The 17,936-nt window shown below is 48.7% G+C and overlaps 1 protein-coding gene across 6 annotated transcripts in view; it reads left to right on the forward strand.

Annotated features, from left to right (window-relative positions):
- The window catches only part of AGAP1 (ArfGAP with GTPase domain, ankyrin repeat and PH domain 1), a 563,651-nt gene that overhangs the window by 470,166 nt on the left and 75,549 nt on the right, over positions 1-17,936 (forward strand). The window lies entirely within an intron of this gene.

A 17,936-nucleotide genomic window follows, 5' to 3' on the forward strand; every position in this document is an offset into this window, starting at 1 on the left:
ATTGAAGTAATAGTTTCATGAGAAATAACATGAGTGAGAAAAGCAAAGTAAGTTCATCTTTGTTTAAAAGAAAGAAACTATATTCCTGAAATATTTTTTAAAACAAAATTTTTTAATTAAAATAAAAATCATCCAGAAAATTTAGTCATTTGAGCTAGTCTACGCGACGTCCTCAAGAATCGCCGTCCAGATTACCGCAGTTTGTTTATCCATTCATTCACTGAAGGACGTCTCGGTTGCTTCCAAGTTGGGGCAGTATTATACAGCACCTAGAAGAAATGAGCTATCGGGCTTCCCTGGTGGCGCAGTGGTGGAGAGTCCGCCTGCCGATGCCGAGGACACGGGTTCGTGCCCCGGTCCGGGAAGATCCCACATGCCGCAGAGCGGCTGGGCCCGTGAGCCATGGCCGCTGAGCCTGCGCGTCCGGAGCCTGTGCTCCTCAACAGGAGAGGCCACAGCAGTGAGAGGCCCGCGTACCACAAAACAAAACAAAAAAAAGAAATGAGCTATCAATCAAGCCATTAAAAAGACACGGAGGAAAGTTAAATGCATATGACTAAGCGAAGGAAGCCAATCTGAAAAGGCTGCCAATTGTATGATTCCAACCATATGACATTCTGGAAAAGGCAAAACTGATGAAAAGATCAGTGGTTGCCAGACCACGGAAGATTTTAGGGCAGTGAAACTCTTCTGTCTGATGCTATAAGGGTGGATGCACGTCAGTATACATTTGTTCAGATCCATAGAAAGTGTAACACCAACAGCGAACCCTCATGTAAACTATGGACGTTGGGAAATAATGATGCGTCAGTGTGGGTTCATTTATTCTAAGAAATGTACCACTCTGGTGTGGGATGTTGATATTGGGAGAGGTTGTGTGTGGGGTGAGTAGGGGGTGGACAGCAGCTACATGGCAACTCACTATTTTGCATCCAATTTTGCTGTGAACCTAAAACTTCTCTAAACAATAAAGTTTATTTTAAAAAAAAAGAAGCACCGTCTATTCCAAAGGCCTGCGGTCACGGGGTGCTGCCAGCGTGACGGCCATGCGTGTGCTGGTCAGTGGAGCTCGGCATCCAGCCCGCGGCAGCAGGTTGGATAATTCCTGGGTCCGTGTGGTGCGGTGTCTTCGTTTCCTTTAGCGGTGAATCCAGGCAGCAGCATTGCACATAACCAGAGATTTTATTGATGATAATATGATTGTATTTTCCCGTTGAGAAGCTTCTAAACAAGTGGACTTAGAGCAATCAATGCCCCAGGAGACAAATGCACGTCTCAGGACCTTGGTATCAGCCAGAAAAAGTCCATTTGTTTAAGAGGAAGAAAAAGGCATGACATTTTACACATTAAAATTGATTATTTCATCAATAGGTTAATAGAAAACCAGGCTGCAAGTTCACATCCTGCTTATATATCCATATGGTAATGGGAGACTGGGGTATGAAAAATGCAAGGCGGAAAGCAGGCAGGAAAGGTTTTCTGCACCAGAGCTCCCCTCCCTTGCACAGAGGTGCCCAGCCCAGATTCTGCCTACTTATATGTAAATGCTTTAGAAAGAGGTAACTTTTTCCACTGAGGAGTGCAGCCTCTGTGGCCACGACTTTCTGGAACTTGTGAAACATGGGCCAAGACGCCAGAGCTCGGGCTGTTGAAATAATTAAGCACACGCTTAATTCTGTGAATGTCTCAGTTATACGAGGAACTCAGTAAATATCCACTGAACATTTCCAAAGTAAACACTCGAAAACCGTGACCGGTTTCCTTTGTCTCGAATGACATTTGTAATAGTGGGTGTACCTGAGACTCCCGTTGCCATGTGTGGTGTTACCTGGGACAGGTAACCTTAGAGATAAGATACCTTAAGGATGTAGAGATAAGGGAACCTTCTCCACTGATGGAAGACTAAATTTAGACGCATATATTATAGAAGGGTCTCAGTCACCAACCTTACTAGGTTAGAGATGACATTTCTTTTATTGTTTTTTTAAATTTATTTTATTGAAATACAGTTGACTTACAATGTTGCGTTAATTTCTGCTGTACAGCAAAGTGATTCAGTTAACACATATATGTACATTCTTTTTCATATTCTTTTCCATTATGGTTTATCACAGGTTATTGAATATAGTTCCCTGTGCTATACAGTAGGACCTTGTTGTTTATCTATGCTATATATAATAGTTTGCATCTGCTAACCCCAAATTCCCAAGACATTTTTTATTAAATTATTTGGGTTTTCAAGCCACAAGGTCATTGTTAGTTGGTTAGTTATAGCTTCACTTTTTCTCATTTCGAATCAGGTGACAGCTAACTCACAGCTAGTTTGTACTCTCATTAACATAAAATTTGCCTCCTGATTATACAGTACCGTTTGGGAATTGCGTTGGTTCCCTTCCGTGTTCCTGTTTCTCGCGTGTATCTTATATTGTCGCCCCAGAGCAATCCAATGTGCACCAAAGTGCTTGAGATTCGCTCCAGCAGCAGAACCCCTTGTGAAGACCGGGGGTCTGGGGTTCTGGGAAGACCTGAAGCCTCCACCGTACTAGTTGAGGTTGAGTCTTTTGGCCTTAATGCTACCAAAGGCAAGAACAGCCAATCTGTCCTAAGCCAGGAATGCTTTGGGGTGAGAGAGCTGGCCACTGGCCAGTGCATGCCTCGCTTTTTGGTCAGCCTGTGACCGAGTGGGTTAGCCTAGCTTTCTGCGGTGAGCTTCAGACACACCTGCGGAAATGCACACACCTGCCTCGCCAGGTGAGCGCTTCTTACCTGCATAAACAAGTGGTCATCCAATGAAAGCCGCGTGCAAGGTTTGACGAGTTTCTCTTCCCGGCTGTGGAAGTCAGAAGAGACAGATGGTCCGATTATGCCCCTTCTTCAGGAGCGTGGGTGACTGGCTGTCACCGACCACGCTGTCCGTCCAGCGCTTAGATCTGTAGTCACATTAGCCTGAAGACTTGCTCCTCAAAACCCTGTTTAACTCTGCTTTTTACAACGTGTCTCCTCTGAAGGGCTGGCAGGAGGCAGCCTCTTGGCCACAGGTGTCTGCATTCCTGAGTGGGGGGTTGGGAGGGCGGAGGAGGTGAGGAGGTGTCAGTGGAGAAGAGGGTCCGCGGAGGTGGGAGGGGGGCATCTCACCCCTGTTAGTCACAGCACGCCATGTCAGCCGTGGGCATGTCATGCCTGTGTTAAACTTGTCCCGCACTTCACTTCTGAACCCAGGGCTGCTCTGTGGGTAACTTGGTGTTTGTCTTTTTCTCTCGGACGCTTTCTTCAGTGAGCTGAGAGCTTAAGGAGGCAGGTGCTCTGTGGGTTCCTCCATTCAGAGCCTCCAGCCTCCTCCCCATAGGAAGGAGAATGGACCACCCTTCAACCACAGCAAGATGGTAGTCGAGTTTTGCTAGTGTAGGTTCCTGTCCAGATCAAAATACGTCTGGGGAGAAAGTACTTCATTTTTTAACAGCGCTGGGCTTTGCACACCTACCGTCTGTAGCATACACAGGAACGGCTCATCACTAGAGTCCCTTCTGATTTGACAGGCTCCCAGCGTTTTGCCAAATCAGAGGGCTTATGGCGACCCGCCTCGTAGCTCCTTCAAAAGATGCTACCAGCCCCCAGGGAAGAGACCAGCTTTGCACTGTCTTGAGTAGCCGCGTGTGGAACCCAGCAGGGCGAAAGGGGTGCATGGGCTTCCTTGCCTGGGCGTTTGTTGGATTCTGTGCAAAGCTAAGGATGCTTTTTGGCCTTCCTCTGCCCTTCCTGAGTTTCTCTGCGCTTTGGGGTGGTGAGGCCCGGCCGGGAGGCCGGAGGTGACGTCACGTGCTACTTGGACATTTCTTTTCTCCCCTTTTCATCTGTTTCTTTTCCTTTTTGTTTTCTCTCTTGTTCCCCCTCTCCCCTATCTGCTCTCGGGATGCAGCCAAACGCAAAGCATGGAAACTAAACCGTGTTGGTAGCCTGCGAAATATCCACAACAGCAGCACCAACACCGAAGGTAACGCCGCCCCTCCCCCCTCCCCCTCCACGCCGCGTCCTCCCAGCCTTCCTGCCTCCCTGCCTCTCCAGCGCACAACTGGAAACGCGATTCGCCCAAAGCCGCATGCACCCTGATTGTGTTTGCACAGTCATTCCCGTGGTCTTTCCATCTTTCTGTTTGTGTGTTTTATTTTCCCATTCATGTTCCTTCCAGCTTACTTAAATTTTGACCTTTCCCTTGCAGTCGTAGTGATGTTTAAATTACTTCACAAACCTATTTTCTTCTCTTTTTTCTTTTCCTTTATACATGTGAGCACTCAATGTAATGTTTCCCAAGTTATTACAGTTTTTAAAAGTGTTAGTATCAGGTGTAATGATCTGTAGCCAAATACAGTAGTGTGCCGTGACATTTAAGTAACAGTCTTAATTTGTTTTGTGGAAACATTCTCCATAATGCTCTCTGCAGCTCTAATACAGAGGCAGCCAGGCCCGGGTCATTTGCATGGCCTGCTATTGCTTGTAAATTCAGTATATTGTTGTGTTTCTAAAGGTCGTCTGGTGCCAAAGTTCACAAATTGACTTGCGTTGCTTTTTTCACCGAAGACAGCCGTCATTGCTTTTGTATAATAGCAGATTGAATTTCCCCCCACCCCAGCCTTCATTTGAAACAACACAATTATAAATTGCCCTTTTTTTTTATGATTACAAATGTCAAGGGTCAGAATTATTTTGATGCCAAGCAAAGGAAAACCACCCCCATCGGCCCAGGCCCTTATAAGGGAGGCTGGCGTACAATCCGTGTGATGCAAAATAGGTCACGATCCAGTGATCTCGGGATAATAGGGGGACATTTTTTTTCACTTAAATGCAAGCCAAATGGGTCAAGTAATCGCAAGCTCGTGCCCTAACACTAATTGACTTATTTGGGGGTGATTATAACTGTAATATTTTTCTTAATGTCACTGTTTTCTGGGCTGTTGGTTTTAGCAATTGGCAAGCAGTGGCATTAAATCTCTTGTAAATTTTAAATTGCACACTATTTCTGTAAACAAGTCCCCCTCTTCACATCCCAGTCATTAACCTTTGCTGATTTATATCACCATCCTTTTTTCCTTCCTTTCACAATTACTCCTGTCTCGCCACCGAAAGCCCTGCTCTCAGCCAGAAGGAAAAAAAAATGAATCCGGAAAACAAAACTACATTTTCACGATGGCTTGTTAAAGACCTGTTTTTAATCATCATTTGTTTTTTCATTCCTCAAGGGGAAACGGTCGTCTGTTAAGGTACCAATGGAACTTGACCCCCCGGTATCTTCTTTCAAAGCATTCGTTTAAGAGAGACAAAATGAGAGAGGAAGAGAACAGAATTTTAGAAACAGTCACATGCAGTATTATGTCTCGTTGTCTTTTAAAGGGTATTAAGTATTCTCATTCACTATCTTTTAATGTTAGTGTTTCACCTTGGCGTGCGTAATCATCTCCCCCGTGTCCGTATCAGAGACGCTTTGCTTTTGTTTGTGTGTGCATTTATCACAACAAGTGTGTTTATTGACTCTCGGCCTTTAAAAAATATTGGTGAGGTCTGGTTTTACCTGTGGTCATTTACAAAGCTTGGGGGCAGGAGGAGGCAGGCAGACAGCCCCGCCGAGACTTGCTGTTGGGGATCTTCCTGGAGACGCTGGCAGGGAGGTGCCTCACGACAGGTGTGACAGTTTGCAGAAGTGGGAACTTCTCAGCCTTGACCAACCAGGTAACCTGCAACACTGCCCTGCCCAGCCCTCCTGGGTGGGGAGGGACCATGATGCTCTCTGCTGTCTGAAATCTGTAAATACGGTTAACGCTACCCACTCAGGGTCCCTCGTCAATGGCCAACGCTACGCAAGGCAGTCCTGAAGATATCGGAGTAAATAATGACTAGTCTCCTTCACATTTTCTTTCATTTCTCTTCGGCATTCGATTACATTTATGAATCTTCAGTTAAGCGACATGACCATTCTTCATTTACTTTAGGTTTCTTTCGAGATTAATGTCTGTCTGCATCCAGTCTCATTTCATACAGCTTTCAGTATAATAGTACTGAATTCATATAATTATATAACGTAAATTATCAGAATGCCTTTCTGATTTCCGGTCTTTTGCTATATGATGTCATCACATCTTCTCTGTCTATAAAATCATCCTTTCGGAAAATTCATATCCCGAACATTCTAACTTTTGTCGTAGCCTGAGACCTTGAGTGTTCCACTAAGTACACCCATCCCCAAATGGACTGGTTTTTAAACTGGTCCACTTGAGTAATCTGTTCAGAGGTACCCACAAAATATTGTTGACACCAGAGTTTCTTATAGAGGAAGTTAGGACTTGAGGGGGGAGAGGGGAGAGTGCCCGCTGTGCGCCAGGCCCTGTCCTAGAAGCATGTCCACGCCCCTCAGTGCAGATCTAGAGAGAACAGCCCAGACGTTACGGGACTCACCCGAGGATTCAGGCTGGTGAAAGACAGGTAGGACCAAGAAATGAACCTGATGGTCTTTCTCCAAAGCCCTTTTATTCTTACGTTCATCGTTCTGGCCTCTGTGCTACATTATCTCATTGAATCTTCACTGGCAGGTAGGTACTTCGTTACAGATGAGAAGTTGGAGTTTCGACAAGTCAAGTGATATTCTGCAGGACGAATAGCTGGCATCTTCTGGAGACAGGACATATGCCCAGATCTCTCAGCTCCAGGACCCACTCCTGGGTGCTCATGGAAATGGTCAAAGATGGACGTCAGGAGTGATAAAAACGAATTAAACCGAACTAATTGGGGAAGCACATAGACAGAATTAGAAAACAAACAAAAATATGTTTCTCTTCCCCTTTTTTTTTGTCCATTGGGCTAATTATCTCTGAAACCAAGCTGGAAACCTCATTGGTGTGTATTGTATTGCCCTAATTTTAAAATCTTTGTTACTTTGTAACAATTCAGCTCTTTCCCAGGGTTGGTGAAATTCAAGTTCCTTCCACAGAATGCAACTTTAACTTTTCCATCTCAGAAGCCTGCGGACTGCGATGGAAAGTTTATTTATGCTGTGATTCTCCCAATTCGTAGCTGCCTCCTAAGCCACGAGGAAAATGTATATCAAATTGGGTGGATGAGGCTGGACTTGGGAATGTTCGACTCCATTGGAAACATTTTTCTCAGACCCGAGCAGAAGGTGGACGTTGTGTAGAAGGACACGTGGCAGGGCGGCCGGCTGGCGGTCTGTGAGCAGTGTCGCCCAGGAGGGATCACACAGACTCTGTGCGGGTGTCCTCAGGCCTCTCCTTCCCTGCGCTGCTGGGGACAGGGCGGACCATCACCCACCGTGAGTTGGGCCAACAGCGGACTCTTCCGGGGTATTTCAGCTCTCCTTGCTCCTGCAGAAGAAGGCACGTGATGAAGCGTAAATGGGTAAAGAAGAGATGTATTAGGGAATGAGGGGCGTTTCCTGGGGTGTCAGGCCCACCCACGTTGTATGCATCCAACAGGCCGCGCCACGCAAGTACCAGCCGGGTTCAGTGTAGCCCAGAGTCCCGACTCAGCCCTGCTCGTAGAGTCCGTGTCCCTGGATCTGGAACTTGCCCCAGAGACAGGCCTGTGAAGCCTGTTTGGGGTCCCCCGCCACAACGTGGTGGCCCAGATGGATGAACTCAGAGGTGCCGGACACAGTGTTGCCAAACAGGCCGCACCGTGGAGAAACACGAGTCTCCTTTTGGAGAACACACGTGGTGGGCATCGTTCGTCCCTCGGGCCCAGGTCAGGACTGGCACCCCCTTCCTCCACCAGATGGCCAAGACCATCCCTTCTGTATGAGCAAATGAGAGCAGGCCTTTCCCGTGGCCAGCCTAGCTCCGTGATGCTCTCTCCACCCTCCGATGTCCACAGTCACAGATCTGAGACGTCCACCTCATTCCAGTCCAGTTAAATTACAGATGACTATCACACTATCCCTCCTGAGCCGGTGACGAGCCTGCCCAGGTCTTGGGTTCCTGCCACAGTGTGGGTGCCCAATGCTGGGCCCCAGGCAGATGGAGGGGACAGGCTGACGGTCAGCCCAGGCGGGTCAGGCAGAGCGAGGGAGGAGTTCCAGCGAGGCCCTGGGTGCCCTGCGGGTTTAGTGGAGTGCGAGACTACACTGGATTCAGGGGTTTCGGAGTCATGACGGCCTGCAGGGCTGAGTACTCAGACTTCCTGGCATCCTGTCGTGTGGCTCCCCAGTAACCCCTAAGAGAGGTCGTGTCCTTGATCTTTTACAAAAGGAGAAACCAAGGCACAGAGGGGGCAGTCAGGAGCCCCGGGAAGGCACACTGGCACGTGGAGACCGTGGCATGTGGGCTAGGTGTTTGGGTCAGAGCTGCAGCTGAAGCCCGGATGAGGGCTCAGCAATGGACGTGGAGCACACATCCCCGTCGGGACCATGACGCCCAGCAGACGGCTGTCACCGCAGTGGAGGAAAAAGGCCTGAGCTGGTGTGACAAGTCATCCTTCTGAAGGACTCTGCAGTGTCCGAATGCAGTGCCCACCCCAGACCCCAGCAGCTTTCCCCGAGCCCCGTGTGCCTGCAGGCCTGTGCGGGGCCACCGTCTGAGGCCACCTTCCACGCTCAGGCCGGGCTCTTCTTCACCCTAAGTCATTCACATACTTGCAGTCCAACCCTGGTTCCTGGTCAGAAGCCGTGCAACCTTGGGTTCGTGAGCGGCGGTGTGCACAGTGGTTTCAAGCCCAGACTCTTGAGCAGGTGGTACTGGTCTGGTTCTCACGTCCCCACTGCTTAGCTCTAACCTTGGGGTCATTCCTGTGCCCGCCCTCTACCTCAGTCTCCCCATCTGTAAACTGGGGACAGTCGGTGAGGTCATCTATCCAGAGGCAGGTAACACGGTGCCCACGGTCGCCACTACCACTGCTGCTAGCGTGAGGAGCGCCAGGGAGTCTCTACGGCAAAGAGGATTCAGATGCCTGAGCGCCATTTACGTAGTGAGGAGCAGAGATTCGGCAGGAAACGTTGCCCCTGAAAATGTAAGATGGGATTTAAAAGTCAAACTTCTTTTTTCCCAGACTTTTTTCACTACCCTTCCCCAGTTGCATTTACTCTCATCCTCCAAAGAACCGTCAGATGCAGAAATTGGGTTTTTGAGTCCAGTATGCCTGTATCCGATCCCAGCTCTGCCACTTCCGAGCTGTGTGAATTACTGGGGTTGCTGGGTGTCTCCTCCCCTGCTTAGTTTTCTTTCTCCGAAACAGAGACCGTAAAACCTACCTCGAATGACAATTGAAGAAGAAATTGAGAGAGGCGGACGAAGCCCTAACCAGGGAGCTGGGCACACGGCGAGGGTGACCGCGGTGGTTGCTGTGAAACTCACAAATGCTTACGTCATGGAAAACCATCTCCAGGAACACAGTGCGTGGAGCACACAGGTTTTAGGCCTGTGGAATGTGTCCGTGCAGGCAGGGCAAGATGGGCCAAAGCCAGCACTCGTCAAGCATGAATGGCACAGGTTAAGATCTCATGCAGATAAATTCAGATTTAGGAAAGAAACCCTTTGAGCACTAGCTCCAGGACTGACTTTCTGGGGGAGAGATGCAAGACTGCAGGTATTTCCAGCCCTCAACTTTTAAAAGAATGATGAGATTGACAGTCATCCACGCGCTGAGCCGCAACCGCGAGAGAAGAGCTGGGGGCGGAGGCAGCGTGGAAGGTTCTGGAGCCTGCCAGTCCAAGTCTCCCCATCCCCACCCCAGGCTCTGAGCAGAGGAGGGGCCCTGGGCCCCGTGTCCCTGTGATTAGGAGAGCAGGGGACCTCAGAAAAGTGCTGAGTGTAAGTTAGAATGAGTAACAAACGGTAAGCGTGTAGAGCGACCGGTAAATGGCAACGGGGGCCTCCAGGTTTGCTCTTTCTAAACCGAGCGCTTGGGCCTCGAGCTTTCCTGGGGTGCCTGGGCCTGAGCAGGTGCCAGAAAACATGGTAACACATCCGTCTTCTGCCTCCTGAGAGGTTTGCAGTTTGGGATCCAATCATTTATTTTTTTCAGGAGTTTTATTTTAGACACTCTCCTTAATTTCAGGGAACACGTGGCCCCCTATGCTTCCGGAAGCAGCAGCTTTCGTGCTGCCTGGTTCTCCGGCTGCCCTCCCGCCTCTGTCTAATGTGTTTGGAAAATCAGAACTTCCTTTGTGTTTCCTGAGGATCTTCCTGTGATAACATTTAGCAGTAAACAGTCCTAACTCGGTGACCTCCTCTGGGGTCTTGCTTCTTCACAAAATTAATTCTACTCTTGTCCTAAATTAAACCACAGTACGACACCTCCGTTGGACTCTGGGCTAAACAAAGATATTTACCAAGTTGAGAGCTTGCAAAAATATTTACCCAAGAACCATGACCTGTGTGTGTTTATAAAGACCAAAAAATAACGTTTTCTTTTTGTTGAAAATGAACAGCTCAAGTGGGAAGAGGGCATTTTTTTTAACTTATTACTTTTTTGCCATAGGTCTTGGCTCTGCACGGTCCTGGAGCAAATCCTTCACATTTATCTTTTCTTACAAAAATGGGAGGAAAAATCGAAAATGGATAAAATCTGACTTTCAGTATTGTGGTGGGTTTGGGGCTGAAATCTTAAACGTGTGTCGTTTTCATCATAATTGGGCAAAATATCTAAACCACATGCTTATTTAATATATGCTTTGAAAGCAGAAATATTGAAGTATTTTACAAATTGTGGGACTCTTCAGAATTAGCATAAGAGCCTGGGGCTGTGTTTGACCAAGCCTGGCGTAATCTCGAAGGGTGTAGATAGTGGGGGACCTGGGGAGGGGGCAGAATAGCAAACACATTCCATCTCGGTTTCCAACTTTGATGAATTGATAGTGGCTACCTGGAGAACTGGGCTAGGAAAGATTCTGAGGCTCCCTCAGGCCCTTTGGGGTCAGTGATGAAGGTCCTCCCTGGCCTTCAGGGAGGGACAGCATATGCCTTTGTCATCCCAGTCAGTCCCTGCTGGCGCCTCCTTGGACCACAGAGCTGAGACCAGCAGGGTGAAGTGGGCAGCTCAGCCCCAGTTAGTAGATGGCAGAGTGGGAAAGGCCCCAAAAGCGGGAGTGAGGACCCCAAAAATGGGAGCCCCAGACCCCAAGGACACGAAGGAAAGAGAATGTGGAGATTCAGGCAGAAACGGAGAGAAACCCATTGCAAATACTCGTTAATGAGGAAAAGCCCCTTGACCAGTGGTTTGAGTTGCTGTATCATCAGGGCGCTGTGCTGTACCCTAAAACAAAAGTCCCAGTTCTGCGACAACAAAAGTCACAGGTGGAGACGACAGCGATTTCCCTGCGAGCCTTGGCTATTTGATGGTCAGATCATTTTTAAATGGTGACCATCTAGAAGCCTCTGGGCTTGGTGGACCCTTTGGCCACCTCTGCCAGTGGGCACATGGCCCCTCCGTGCTGGACACTGTCATCTCTGCACCATTTAAATAACAGGTTTTCATCATGTTTGTCATTAAATGTGTCGGGAAGGACACTTAGCCTCGTGGACAGAAATAGGCATCCGGGTCTGGGTTCCAGGTTTGCAGGGGAGCCCGGGAACGCGGACCCAGATTCCTCATCCCGCCAACGAAGAAAGTGGGATGAGTGACCTCTGCAGACACTTTGGGTTCTTGTAAATTCAGAAGAGAAACAAATCTCAGCCTCCCCGTACACAGTACACCTGCATCTCGCAGGCATTTCTGAGCCGTTGTGCATCCAATGGGCACAAGGGTCCGGATCCTCGGCCCTTGCAGAAGTACAGGGCAGTGGTTCTGGTCCCAGATCTCCTGCCCCTCAAGACAGAGGTATGCGTCTGTCCGTCTTCCTACCCTTCCACCCGCTCCCCCAAAAGGCATCCTTGTCAGATGTCTGCTGTTGAAAGCAACCTCAAATGTAAATGAGTTACAGCTGTGTTTAGCCCTTTAACCCTTTGCCTGCTAGGATTCCGCAAAAATAATTGATGACTGATTGGCCCATTAACCTTTAAAAAAAAAAAGTTTGACAGCCCGGACTTGTGTAATGAGGAGGGATTCCTTGTGAAATCAGTCTGGTGGCTGAGTTGCTTGCCCCTAAGGAGGCGAAATTAGCCCCACGGGGCCTCGTCTGCATAGAAACTGGACGCAATTAGTGTAATATCCGGTGTTATTAATGTCGTTTGGAATAATTGGGCAGGTTGATTTCGACAGGTTCATGGTGCTAAAATACTATTATAGTGGACCTTTCCACAGCTAACCGTTAAACACGGAAAACTGTTTAAATCCCTATGAGCCCAATCACAGAACTTTATTAAACCACTAAGCCCTGGAATGCCACACTGGGAAACAACACGGTTCTTTTCTTTTCGGGCTCTGGGTGTGGCGGGCTTTGATTTTTTATGATGGGGGGGAATCTGGGGGATTGAATTTTGATGATCACCTGTGTATCTAAAACTAAGAAACCCCCTGTAACGTAGATGTCATCAGGAATTTCTACAGCCTGAATTGTATTTTTACAGAATGAATTACACATAAGCTGCTGTAATTGTCACAAAGAGTCGGTTTGTGTCAGTGAACCGAAACCACTTGAAACGTAGCCACTGTTCGTCCTCACCTTCTGAGCTCTCATTCTTCACATTTTAAGTGAGGGTAACATTGGAGAGTAATGCTCCGTCTGTCTTTCTGACTGATTGGCCCCCCACTGCCTATTATTATTTTTATCATTTTTTTATCTAGTTGCTGATACTAAAATAGCATCACAGTGTCACTTCAGAATGTGATGGGATCCTTCTGGTCCACTGGTGGTTTGAATAGGGCTGTATCATCTGACAGAAATTCTTGTTTGAACGTGAGGAGGAGCTTATGTTGTGACTGTTCTGTCCACACAGAGGAGGGGGTGATATTTAGGTCCCCAGATGTACTGTTTACTTAATGAGTGTTCATGGTCAGTGCCATGATACAGAAATATAAGCCAGGATTAAATCTAGAGATCCGCCAGGTGTTGATTCAAGAAGATGACCAGGCAGCAGCTCGGAGGCTCCCATCAGGGCGAGATCTTTTCGATTAGTTAGAACTGGATTTGGAAGTGACAGAAATATAAAGGGATTTGGGTTAAAAAAAAAAAAAAAAAGGAGGGAGAATGGATTCATCTATCCAATCCAACTGTAGGACAGGCAGCTGGGCTGGCTGCAGGGACCCAGGAACCTGGCAGGTATCGGGTCCATCCCATCCCTGCTTCTCTCTGCTGGTCAGCAGTGTTCTCACCTGTCCACAGATAGTGGCCTAGATAGCAGAGGCTTTCCTTCCCGTGGATAACTTGTGAGCTCTGTCTTGTTCAGTCCAAGGTAAGAGGAAGGAGGCTCTGCGACCCCAGCTCAGATGAGAAAACCTGGAGTAGGACATTTGGGTGATGTGCCCCCCACTAGGACAGATCAGTGGCCAAGAGCCTCCCATGCTCTGATTGTCCTGGTGTAGCTGGGACCGTTCTTCTTTCCCGTGCAGACCAATCACTGGCCACAGAGCCAGAAACGCAGGAAGATGGAAGCTGGAATGTCCCCAGCTTAGACTGCCACATCCATGGCATCATGTCCCCTAGCATTCTCCAGACGTGACCAGTTAAAAAGAAATATGACACTAGCAACAAGCTGGTTAGGGGTTTCTGGGGAAATTACCTTTAAAAGACCCTGGCAGCTTGCTCTTCTGACATCAGGAGTGAGGGAAAATAACAGAAAAGGTCACTGGGAAGTGGGGAGACCCATCCATCTCCTGCTGGACACCCTAGGAGAACTTTTTTTTTTTACTGTTTTATTTTTGAGAAACAAAGCACTGCTGGCCACCTCGAGAGAGGAAAATAATCAGACTGAAAGAGACGATGCCTGTGACGTCCTCAGCATTTTTTCTGACACGAACTTGGTATTATTCTTTTTTATATTTATTATTCCAGGCAGTAGATTCATTACAAAGAAACAAGTAGTCCTTCATGGAAGTCATATGTAACATGATTAAAAATGCAACTTCTCTATAATCCTTGTTTGTTTTTTTTTTTTTTTGATCTTAGGAGGCAGAGGAAAGTCATAAGCAGGTATAATTTCGTTCTGAAACCCTAACTGTATCTGTAAGGGTTAACACATTACCCTCCCTCAAAAAGAAAAAAAAAGCCACGTACAGACAGTACCCTGGGAAACACACGAAAACTTAAGCATCAGCTGGGTTCCATTGATGCTGGTGGTATAGAGTGATTACAACTAAACATGCCCAGATTTGAATCCCTTACTCAGGAAGCGGGGAATCCTAGCTAACCGGCTTCTTATAAAGACATCTTCACCGGGGCCTGAAATCCAAAAGAAGGCTTGGAGTAGCACCCCTGTGGGGCTGCCTCTGTACTGAAACGGTGTTAGGGGGCGGTTCCATCCCCTCCTCCCTGCCTTCTCCATGGTGAGCTGGGCCCCTGTCCTCCAGGTAGCCCTGATGTTCGCATCCACAGTTCAGCAAGGAGCCCCTCAGTGTGGCGCACCTGGGAGAGGCCAGCCCAGGAACAGAGGCACCATCAGAGGCCTTTCTGTTTGGGAGCTGTTGCCAGACCCTGTGTGGACAAGACTGGAGAGGAGCGTCCCCTGCCTCTCCAGGGCTAGGCCAAGCCCTTCGGTTAAAACAATAAATATTTCGCAAAAGCACGCTTGGTCAGCGTTTCACTGCATAGTGAGCTGCTACAGCGTGAAGAGCCTTGACCACAAGTCCTGACACGTACCTGAGTACATGTGCACGCTTCAAAGCCCTCAGAAGCAGACAACTCGTACACAGACGGTCACGGCCATCACCGCTTATTGATGCAGCTGACTTGGTCACCGAAGTATTGGGACTGTAGGTTCTGATTCCCCTCTTCATTATTCGTATAATTGTGTGCCTTTCCAGACTGGCAGTCACCCCACTGGCCTACCCCCTCCAAAAGGAAACTGTCTCAGATGAAGCAGGTGTGGCGCGCTTGCACCATTGGTTCTTAATCAGGATGTGAAACGTGGCTGTGCTTTCCAGGGTCATGCAGTTGTGTTCACGGGGCTCACCTTTCCAATCCCAGCCTTTTCTCATGAGCTGCTCTCCACCAGGCTGGGGGCACGGGATGTCCTGCATCTTTTTGATCTTTTGAGCCTTCCTGGTGTTTCGTTATTGTTAGCGAATCAGCCAGGGTTTCATCTTCCAGAGACAAGCAGGAAACCTCTCTGGCCACTCCCGAGCTTGGGTTAATCCGTCACGTCGAACGCAGTGTGGAGTCTTCTCTTTACCACCTGTTACTAGAGACTGCAGGTTCCGAGTCATCCTCTGTGTTGCTACTTTTAGGGAATTGTTTGGCTTACTCACATTTCTTTGCATCTCTCTTTCCCTACCTCACAGATGGAGAGAAATGAATTTATAAACATATATCTTAAACGTGATTTCTGTTAGATCCTCATGTACAGAAATGCAATTAACGTTTCATTATACTGGTCTTAAATCTTGTCCATTTACTAACTACCACTCTTATTTCTTGACATTTGTAGATTCCTTGGGGTTTCCTATGTAAGCAATCTTGTAATTTGTGAATGACAGTTTGGTGTCTTTTATCTTTCCAGTCTCCGGATCTGTCACTTCCCTGTTTTGTTTCACTGCACCGGCCAGCAGGGCTGAACAGGGGCTGGTACCGTGAACATTTTGGCCTTGAGAGCCCTTGACCTGGTGTGAAATGATTGCTTCTAACATTTCATCCTTAAGAATAATGGTTGGGCTTCCCTGGTGGCGCAGTGGTTGAGGGCCTGCCTGCCGATGCAGGGGACACGGGTTTGTGCCCCGGTCAGGGAAGATCCCACATGCCGCGGAGCGGCTGGGCCCGTGAGCCATGGCCGCTGAGCCTGTGCGTCCGGAGCCTGTGCTCCGCAACGGGAGAGGCCGCAACAGTGAGAGGCCCGCGTACCGCAAAAAAAAAAAAAAAAAAAAAGGAATAACGGTTCTGTGGGTTCGGATACGTACTCTTTTCCACGGAAAGAGGATTCCTTTCTATTCCTAGTTTGATAAAAGATTTTAATCATATTTTTAATTAAATTTTCCTTCTTCTTTGTCAGGGAGTTATACATTCTACTTCTTTTCTCATAGAGGTTAACCCTGGTATTTTCTCATGTGTGCCTAGTTTACCAAAGTCTAAAGTTAGTTCTTAACTCCCCTGTGGAACAATGCAAAGTCCTAGGGCATTTTAACTCCAGGGTCCCCATGTCCACTTTCATTTCTCTAGTATTTTGCACCTTCCCCAAATTAGATGTGACAAGAAAAGTAGTATTTGATATGATTTTTATTCAGGTGTATTTCCATACTTATCCATTTGCTCCCTAACCCATCTGGTTCAGACCTTTGTAGAATCTTCTGAAGTGTGTCTTTTACCAGTTCCTCTAGGGAGGGGCTCTTGATTCTTTCAGTTTTTTATATGAAAATATCCTTATTCCACTCTGGTTCTTGAAAGAGAGATTTCCTGTCTCCGTGTGTCGGTTGCATCCCAGCTGCCCTTCTCCTCTCCCCCTTCGGGGACCGAGACCATCTCGTTCAGCCCCTTCCCTGAGCTGTCCCGGGTCCGCTCCAGGTGACGCCCTGCTTGGCCCCTTACGCGGGGTGGGCCTGCGCTCCACGCCTGCTTTTCCACAGCCCCACGATGCACCCCTGTCCCAGGAGCTTTTAACAGCTTTGAGAAGCTGTTTTTTAAGAGCTGTTTTTTAAGCTGTTTTTTAAGAGCTTTGAGAAGCTGACGGGGGCCGTGGACCCTCTTGTTGGAGAAACGTTACCCCCCGTGAGGCTGGGCGCGCCGATAGGAGAGTCCCTGACCTTCCTTCACGTGCTGTTGAGAACAGGTTCCACAGATTGAGGCCCAGCCCGCCAGCAGGTTGAATTCTAAAAGAGCAGCGATGCTGATGTCACCGAGAACACGGTTCTGTTGTTATCAGGGTACATAAAGATTTCATGAAAAGGTGGCATAGCCCTGTGTCTGTGGCAGTCTGTGTTGGAGCAGCTCCCCAGACCTGGGTGTGCTCGACAAAGACACAAGCATCCTGTTCCCACCTGCCCAGATCAGTGGGGTCAGGTGGGAGGGGCTCTCAGCCACAGTAGTGGGAGCTGCTTCTCTTCTGAGACGAAAGGGGAGGAGGAGAGGGCGTCTGGAGGTGACTGCCGTTGCTTCGGAGACTGAGGGAGCATCCTTGTCTCGGAGGCCGAGGGCTCCAGTGAGGCAGGGCCTTGAGAAGGGGCGGGGCCAACCCGGCAGCACGGAGCCTTGCAGAGGTCAGGGGCCATGAGGAGTGCTGGGGACGCAGGCTAGAGGACCCGAGAGTGTGGAAGGGGGAGGTTTGTGCAGATGCGAGCAAGCCGAGTGTGGGTGACAGAGGTAATTGACGAACGCGGAGGTCAGCTGGGCGGGCAGCAGGTCATTCACGTTATCAGTAACACTTGCTCGCCAGGGGCTCGTGATGCAGCTGGCTCTGCAACAAGTGATGGGAAACTGCCGATCACGTGAGACACGCTGGCGCCTGGAAGTCCAGCTCCACACGTCTTCATGGCTACCTGTGGCTGGTTACGCTGTCTGCACGTGGCCCCTGCTCTGCCTTTCATTCCGTGGCAGAGGCCGGAGGTTAGATCAGAACAGGGGACGCACACCAGCGCTCACGGAGGGTGTTGGGCGTGGGCCTGAGCTAGTGCACGTCATTTCGCCAGTGGAAAACACAGCAAAGGAGGCAGCTTTCCCCTCCCATTTTAAGGGTGAGGAAATGAACCCAGCACGGGTTGAGAACTTGTCCAGACTCCAGCATGCCAAGTGGCAGAGCAGGATTTAAATGTAAGGACCCCCCTTCCTGGTACACAGTGGCCCCTTCAAATCGCCTGGAATTTCACTCGCTCCTCCAGACTAAAACCTTCCCCGCTGTAGCTGGTCTTCTGCCCTAAAA

The sequence above is a fragment of the Stenella coeruleoalba genome (assembly GCF_951394435.1).
Source record: "Stenella coeruleoalba genome assembly, chromosome: 6".
NCBI lineage: Eukaryota > Metazoa > Chordata > Mammalia > Artiodactyla > Delphinidae > Stenella > Stenella coeruleoalba.